Source organism: Zingiber officinale, chromosome 9A, assembly GCF_018446385.1.
Source record: "Zingiber officinale cultivar Zhangliang chromosome 9A, Zo_v1.1, whole genome shotgun sequence".
Taxonomy (NCBI): domain Eukaryota; kingdom Viridiplantae; phylum Streptophyta; class Magnoliopsida; order Zingiberales; family Zingiberaceae; genus Zingiber; species Zingiber officinale.
Window position 1 is genome coordinate 110,454,450 of NC_056002.1, and position 8,697 is coordinate 110,463,146.

At 36.1% G+C, this 8,697-nt stretch overlaps 1 long non-coding RNA gene across 2 annotated transcripts; it reads left to right on the plus strand.

Annotated features, from left to right (window-relative positions):
- Positions 1–242: 242 nt before the first annotated feature.
- Positions 243–4,112, plus strand: LOC122018461. Of its 2 annotated transcripts, none has more exons than XR_006121782.1 (2): positions 243–562; positions 2,116–4,112. It is a non-coding gene; the product is annotated as an uncharacterized LOC122018461 (long non-coding RNA). The 2 variants fall into 2 exon arrangements; XR_006121781.1 differs by having other exon boundaries at positions 3,851–4,112.
- The last annotated feature ends 4,585 nt before the right edge of the window (positions 4,113–8,697 follow it).

The following is an 8,697-nucleotide window of genomic DNA, read 5'->3' on the forward strand; positions in this document are numbered from 1 at the left end:
TATTTAAAAATTCAATGTTTTGACACAAAATAACTGATAGAAGTAAAATAAAAAATGGACACGAAATTTGATAATTTTAAAATTATCCTTTGATAATTTTAAAAATTTACTCGAAAAAAAAAATTGAAAAATAACTAACCCACTTGATCGGAAGGTTTATTGTGGCTCTTTTGGACGGCTGCGATGCAAAGGCGCGTGAGCGTATTCCTTAAGCTTTCTCCTCACCCATCTGACAGACTAGGTTTAGAAAACCGCAGTTGTGTGCCCTTCGACGGCGGCGGCGGCGGCAGCGGCAGCGATGGACAAGGCCGTAATCTTTACGGATTATCGTTTCCTCTTTGACGCTATCGCCAGGGCGTTCGTTGAACGCTACCACCGGACGTTCGCCCATTGAACAGACTATGAAGAGCTCCCCTTTGATGATGTCGGCAGCGATGGACTGGTGCGCGACATAGAGGAAACGGTAATCCATAATATTTACGCATTCCCTTGTCCACTTGCTCGCCCACTTAACAGAGACTAGAAAGAGCTCCTCTTTAACTGCGTCGGCAGCGATTGACAGGTGCGTGATCTTTACAGATTACCTTTTCCTCTTGCCAGGGCGTTCGTCGAGTATTACTACCGGACAGCAACCCTAAGGCAATGGTTGATTTAGATAATATCATTCTTGTTAAGCTGTGTTTGCCTCAATTATTTAAGAGGCCTAGATGAATTATATCCCCAAACTATTTAGGATGCCTAGATGAATCTAACCCCCCATGACCAATGGTTTTCAGTCTTCGTTACTCGATTTTGAATAAATTTATATTAAATTGCCTAACATCCGAAACTTTTATCCATGAAGTAAATCAAACTTTGATCCATGAAGTATGGGGGATCACACTGACACTGCACTCATAGGGGCAAACGAAACTAATTCGTCTGTCATTGTTATTTGGCGTCTATTAACAAAGCTCAATTGATACATTAATCTTGATCTACTAATCGGCTAATTAAGATCACTATGAGATAATGTTTTTAAGATTATCTACCTTTCTCATTATATTTAGCTGAATAATAACATAGAGATATGAATAATGAGATAAAATCTAGATCTCAATTAAATCTAGGTAAGAATCACTCTAAGTTTCCTTGGCGAAATGTTATGAACGCAGTAGATATAGGCCATGTTAACCACACCCGATTGTCCATAGGGTGGAGAACTAGATCAAGCCAAGTTTATAGACCTATTCATATAATCTAAGGTAGTAGTTGCTGTTAGTATTAGTCATAAAAGCCAATTATAAGATGATTATGCTTATTAGGTTAATGAAAATGGATTGACTTATTGGGTTAAAGGTTGATCCAATATACTAAATCCAATTTATTAAGATTAATAAATATTAATATAGATTAATTCATCATTAATCAAAAGAAGACCAAGAGACACGAGAGACACGAACCTTTGGTATTCATGGTAGTACAAAAGGCTTTTGGAATTCTTTTCATGAGATGGAATTTGATTCTTCTTCTTCTTTCTCTTGATCCTCTCTTAGTCGAACCTCCTAGAGTGGCTAGCACCACGAAGGTGGTTTCTCTCCGAATCGTGAGTTCGTGAGACAAACGGAATAATATGTTCGTGTGGATACTAGAGGTGCGAACGCTTGATCGTACTGAGATCTACATTCAAAGACAAGTTGCTGTCGGGATTGCTTTGGGTACGCAACAAAGGTAATAATTCTATGTGATAGAGTGGCAAGAACGTAGTATACGATATGTGCAAGGATCTCTGGAGGGATCCTTTTTCCACTGCGAATGTGATTATGTTTTGCATAAGATACCAACGGTATCAGAGTCACTTGCGTATACGTATACTTCGTTGTAGTTTTATTTTTTATGTGATACAGATTAGAACATGTGTTTATTATGAATTTGCACGATTATATGTTGCTATTGGATGTTTGTTTTGTTCACGCAACAAAAAAAAACATGAACAACTTGTGCTGAAACGTGAACAACAACTTGTGATTGTTGTTGGACGTTGCTTTTGCTCTAATCTGTAATTTTTGCTGATTAAAATAGTGGAAGCAATTGTGAATTGCAACTCATGTTGTTTTTTGCTCCAAATGTTGAAAGCCAATCACGTTTACAACAACAAGGTTGCGGCTTCGTACAGTGGCTACAAGGGTGGTCTCGGGTTCATCTTGATGGACTAAGGACAATAACTCATTCAATGAGCCCCTTGACCATGCCCACTAATCGGACCATAGTACAAATGACTCATAAATCGTGTTTAGTATCATAATAAATTTATGTCATAGATCTATTACAAATGTTGTATGCCATGGTACATGGTTATGACGCTTTATCCCAATGTGATTGGATGATTGTGTGTATGAATATTGTAATTCATAATACATCCTACAAGTCGTGTCTTTCACCCTTATATGCTTCCAGTTGTAAAATTAGACTACCTTCGAATGTAATTCGAGATTTTTTAAAATTTGTAATGTACAAGTAAGAAGAGTGTTAGTCTACTGGATGGTTATTGAGAAGGGAGGAGGCCAACAACATGCGACAACCAAGTAATCACTTGGAGAAGATGCAATTCCTTAGGTAGATCATTCGATCTTCTCATTGGTTTAAGAAGATCGTAGTATACAGGTTATAATGATGTCACATTTCTTATTATGCATATGTGTAATGTATGTCATGCTTGTATGTGATGCATGTTCAATTAGTTATCATAATTAGGTCATTTTTATATGTCTATCAAAGTTTGGTACTCACTATCAGCATGTGGGTAAACTACGGTTGCCCACATCCATGACTTACTCCTATTAAGTTTTAGGATTCAGTGAGAGAATCATTTAATTAAAAGTATAATTAAATGATGGAAATATGATATTTACTTTAGCATTTCTTGTTGTAGATAAATATGCCGTCTAGTACGTCGAATACTCTCTCTCTCTCTTTGATCTGTTCTTGATAAAGATAAACTCAATAGAGTTAATTTCTTGAACTGGTACAGAAACTTGAGAATTGTTCTCAAGCAAAAGTGAAAATTGTACATCCTAGAGCAAGCTATTCTTGAATCATCCGCCACTATTGCTACTCGTGTTGATAGGGATACTTATAAGAAACATCAAGATGATGGATTATATGTGTCATGCTTTATGCCTGTTACTATGAACTTTGAGTTTCAGAAGCAATATGAGAATATGGATGCTTATGATATAGTTGCACATTTTAAACAATTGTATTAAGGGTAGGCAAGACATGAGAGATTTGAAATATCTAAGGCTTTATTTTAATGTAAGATGTAGAAAGGAAGTTTCGTTGGAACTCATGCACTTAAAATGATTGGGTATGTTGAGAACCTTGAACGATTGAGATTTTTTTTTTTTTGTCGAGAATTGACCACTGACCTTTGTTCTGTAGTCGTTACTTGGGAGCTATAGTTAATTTGTTATGAACTACAACATGAATGAAATTGACTAACCATTATCTGAGATGTTAAGCATGTTGAGAACTGCTGAACTCAATCTTAAGAATGCAAAACCTAGTACCATTTTGATGGTGCAAAAGGGCAAAGGCAAATGGAAGCTCAAAGGTAAGAGTAAGAACCAAGCCAAGGGCAACGACAAGTCTCATGCATTGAAATCCAAAGGTAGGAGGGCTAAGGAATTTGCTTCTATTGCGATGAGATCGGACACTGAAGAGGAATTGCAAATTATATGTAGAGAAAGTTAAAAGTATGAGAAGTGAAACTTCTGTCGCAGGCATATATGTTATTGAAGTCAATCTATTCATTTTTTCTTCATGGGTATTAGATATTGACTGTGCATCTCATATTTATACAAATGTGCAGGGTATTCGAAAGAGTAAATCGTTGTCAAAGGGCGAAGTGAACCTACGAGTAGGTAATGACACAAGAGTTGTTGCTATAGTTGTATGAACATATTCCTTATCTTTGTTCAATGAGCTTATCTTAGAACTTGAGGAGTATTATTATGTGTTCGTTTTAACTAAGAATATTATCTCTATTTCTTGTTTAGACAAGAAAGGTTTTTTATTTGTAATAAAAGATAAATGTTGTTTTGTTTATTTCAATAAAATGTTTTGTTGTAGTACATATCTTTTGAATGAATTCTATGTTCTAGATATTGAAAACTCAATCTATAACATAAATATAAAATGATTTAAATCTAAAGATTTAAACTAAACATATCTTTGACATTGTCGCTTGGGTAATAAATGAGAATTACATATCACAACTCCATAAGGATAAACTCTTGGACTCATTTGATTTTGAATCATATGACGTATGTGAATTTTGTTTACTAGGCAAGATGATAAAGACTCCTTTTAGTAGACACAGCGAAAAAGCTAATGATTTGTTAGGATTCGTACATATTGATGTTTGTGGCGCTTTCAATATAGCGGCAAGAGGTGACTATCAATACTTTATTATTTTTACTGATAATTTTAATAGATATGACTATATGTATCTTATGAAACACAAGTCTTAATCTTTTAGAAAGTTCAAAGAATTCAAGAATAAAGTACAAAACTAATTTGGTAAGTGTATTAAGATGTTTTGATTAGATCGAGGTGGGGAATACCTTAATCAAGAGTTTCATGACTGTTGGATCGAGACACACGTGGGGGGAGGGGGGTGAATCACGTGATTTTCAAAAACTTTTCTTTTCTTTTAAATGTTAAAAGAAAAGTATGCTGCGGAAAAATAAATAGGAAAGCGAGAACAAAGACACAAGAAAATACGAGCGGTTTTATTTGGTTCGGAGCCTTCGGCGACTCCTATTCCAAGATCTAGGTCCTGCGGATCTATCGATGAGTAATTCACTAAAAAACCTCTTCCGGTACCTCCGGAAGAGAGAATCGAGAACAAGAAAAATTAAGTCAAGTACAACACGTTGCACTTGTCCTTTTGTAGTAATTAAGTACAAAAATAATGTTATGCACTTGTCCTTTTGTAGTAATTAAGTACAAAAATAATGTTACCGACACTTAAGTTTTGAAATGAAAGCACTTGTGTTGATGTTGGTCTGTCGGGTGTGATCGGAACTCCTCGAAGTAGTCGTTGAGCATAACAGCTTTCTAGTAGAGTCGTAGCAAAAGCGTGGAGCAGTCGGAGGCTCAAACAAATGGGCAGGAGCTCGTATATCAGTGTTGCTCTAATGTCTTCTCGAGATAGCCTTATAAAAGGCATGAAAGGCGTCTTCTGTGAACAGTAGAATGCGCCTTCCATTAAGCTTGAAGGTGCCTTCAAACACTGTTCATTCAAAGATAATTTTGCTCCTTTGTCCTTCAAAACAACGTTAGTCCAATAAACAAAAATAATAACTTACAAGACAAATGCTAGGACAACAATAATTAATAATAAAGAGTAGTAATTAGTTCATGTCCTCTCAGGACCAGGAACTAGTCAGAGTCTCAGTTTAGGGATCTCAAATGGACATAAACTGGATCGACGTCTACCGTTCCCTCAACCGGGACGCGTCCTCACAAGGTCACTCTCCTCCAGTGACTTACCTTAACTTACCAATTTGCCAGATATTTGGTCAGTACGCCAACCTTCCTGGACTTCATGCCAACTATTCGGTCGTCATGTTGACCTAGTCGCCAACTATCCGATCGGTCTGTCGACCTAGCTGGATTTCTTATCAAATATTCGGTGAGCCCGTTGACCTATCTGGACCTCTCCTGCACACTTAATCAAGTGGTTAGATCATAACAAAACCTAACTTAACTTGTTATTCATCAAAATCTAAGTTAGACTGTTAGTGCAAACTGCACCAACAATCTCCCCCTTTTGATGCAATGACAATATGGGTTTAAGTTAGAGAAAAATGTAAACATAAATAGACAAATGATATGGTTTAAGTTATTCGGATATTGGTGTTTGCTAACTTTTAACTTGTTTATTAACTTAATTCCTAACCCTCCTCCTTTGATATTTATCAAAAATATAAATAGATTACTAAGCAAATAAAAAATATGCTAAGTAAAATAATTAAAATTTTTTTTGACAATAAGATATTTTTCAGAATAGCTTAGGGGAGTTAAAGAATTTCTTTACAAGTTAAAAAACATGTGTGAAAATACATTCAAAATAGTTCAGAAAACTATTATCTAATAAAAAATGCTTTAGAAAATAATTTCTATACAATATCTTAAAAAAGTGATTTTTTTTTTGCAAAATTATTTCAAAATTTTTCAAAAAGTGTTTTAAAGATATCTTTTAAAATTGTTTTGAAATTTTGAAATAGGTTTTAAAGTGATTTTTAAAGACATTTTTAAAATAGTTTTTAAAAATTGAAATCGATTTGATGTTCGAAGAAATTGTTTTTCAAAAACTTAAAATTTTATATCAGTATTTTCATGTTACGAACCGTAAGTGTACGATTTCGTCGTCAGTAATGTATAAGATTTGTCGAATCCATAGGGACTGTTGATTAAGCACTAAAGATGTCGCAAACTAAATTATATAGACGGTCGAAAGTTGACTTTGGCGCTTGCAAACTAACGAGAGTGATTAAAGAGAGAAAGAAAAGAATGAGAGAATTGATCTTGGAGGGAATTGAGCTTTGGGCGATGAATTCTAGGATTTCGGTTTTATTATGGTGGTATTGCTATATTCATGTTCTATCTTTTACTCATTGTCCATCAATATGCATTCGCCGGAAGCTAAAACAACTATCCTTAAGCACTAAATAAAGAAGATTTCTGTGAAATTCTGTTACGGTTAACCCCTATCACTAGGGTGCCTCGGTAGATCACAAGAACGCAACTCTAATTGGAGTCATTAAGGATAAAAATAAGGGACATGCTTTGATATTTTATTTCCTTGTGGAGAATTTGTCTCTCCTTTCAAGGTAATACCCTAGATGTCCGTGAACGGGTTACCTCTGTCCACTAGGGCTCCTCGGGTATACGATCTAAGATACTCTCTCTATGAGATTAGCAATTCTTACACAATCAATTAATACGATATGGAAATCTAGCAACAAGTCTCATACATAGTAGTTGAAACAAAGCAAACGAAATCATCCTATGAATAAAGACATAAATGTGAGTCTTACATCAAATCAATCCAAAACTACTCTCTACATCGATAGAAAAGGAGATCTACTCCATTGTGAGGGAAGAACAACTCCAAAACATAAAGTAAAGCATACTTATAACCCTTGATATGAGAAAAAGGGGAAGAAGAGGTGCTTGCCGAGGTTTCCGATATCTTGGGGATGCTTGTTTGCTCTGGAGATGGACGGAATGTCAAGGGATAGCGGTGGATGAAGCTCTAGGGTTTCCCTCGAAGGGGAGAATCCTTTTTCCAAGGAGAGGGACGAAGTCTCAAACCAAAGATGTCCCCAAGAATAGGGTTCCTGGCTCTTTTATAAGTTAGGGCACGGGCGCCGCATGGCCCGTGTCACGGCCGTGCGAGAACCACATGGCCAACATCCTCCTCCCTTTAGGTTGAGTGGCACGGCCGTGCGGAATTGTACGGCCGTGTCTTCCTTCTGCTCTGGTTACACCGCACGGCCGTGTGGAATTGCACGACCGTGTCTTCCTTCTACTCTGGTTACATCACATGACCGTGCGGAATTGACACAGCCGTGCATTAAGGTCGTGCGGACTTGTAGATCATTTTAGCACATCTTAACGTGGTATTCTTGAGTTGAGGTCTTCATCAAAGTTGTAGATCTTGAAGTTATCTACAATTCAGTATAAAGAACAACCCAAAACTCCAACTGAGCAGAAAGTTATGGCCATTTTGATTTTAGTCTGCAGTGTAGAAATTTCACGCGGCTTGGACACGACACCTTGGAAGTTCTAGACTCCACTTAGGCTTTGTTTCTGCTCTAAATCGCGTCCTATCAACAAGAAAACACACAAAGAGCAGATCTCCGAATAAAAGAGTATTTATGCTGAATATATGCTAAGAGAGGTGAACATGCATAGAATATACGTGAATAAAGTAAGTGAATATACGTCAAAACATGTATAAATGATTATAAGATCTATGCACATCACCCCCCAGACTTGAACCTTTGCTTATCCTCAAGCAAAACCCGCAATCTAGATTTATGTGCGTAGATGACATGCTATAATCCCTAATGAATCAATATAAACCTATCATATAGTTTCATTGATGAGCATGATACAAAAATTATTTGAGTGTGACCTAAGTAGAAGTTCTCCGTGCTCAGTGTAATAAGTGACTTAACTTTTTCAAGTGTCAATCTTTAAGTCTAGTCAATTTTTCATTTTACCGTATTCCTCATACTTCCGACGATAGACACTTATCTGCCACACGCAAGGTTCGTTTTTCTAAAAAATGTTATGCATCGTCTACACAAGGTCTCAAAGGAATACTCAGTATCAAGAGAAACATACCATTCATTTCCTCAGTAACTTAACTCGGTCTCAAAGGGGTGAATTACTAGTTTCCACTCACAATAATTATTTTTTATTCCTTATTTTTTTTCCTTTTTTTATGTTTGCAAAGTATCAAACTTGAACAAATTTTCATTTTTTTTTTGGATTGATTTTTTCAAATGAGCTTACATTATCTGAGTTTATCCAGTAACCAAAATGTAGTTGAGAGGTCACCATAGAAGCATGAGTACTAGTCTGGTTCTACGAATCATGATTATTTTCAAAAATATCTACCGTTAAAGTCAAGCATAATGT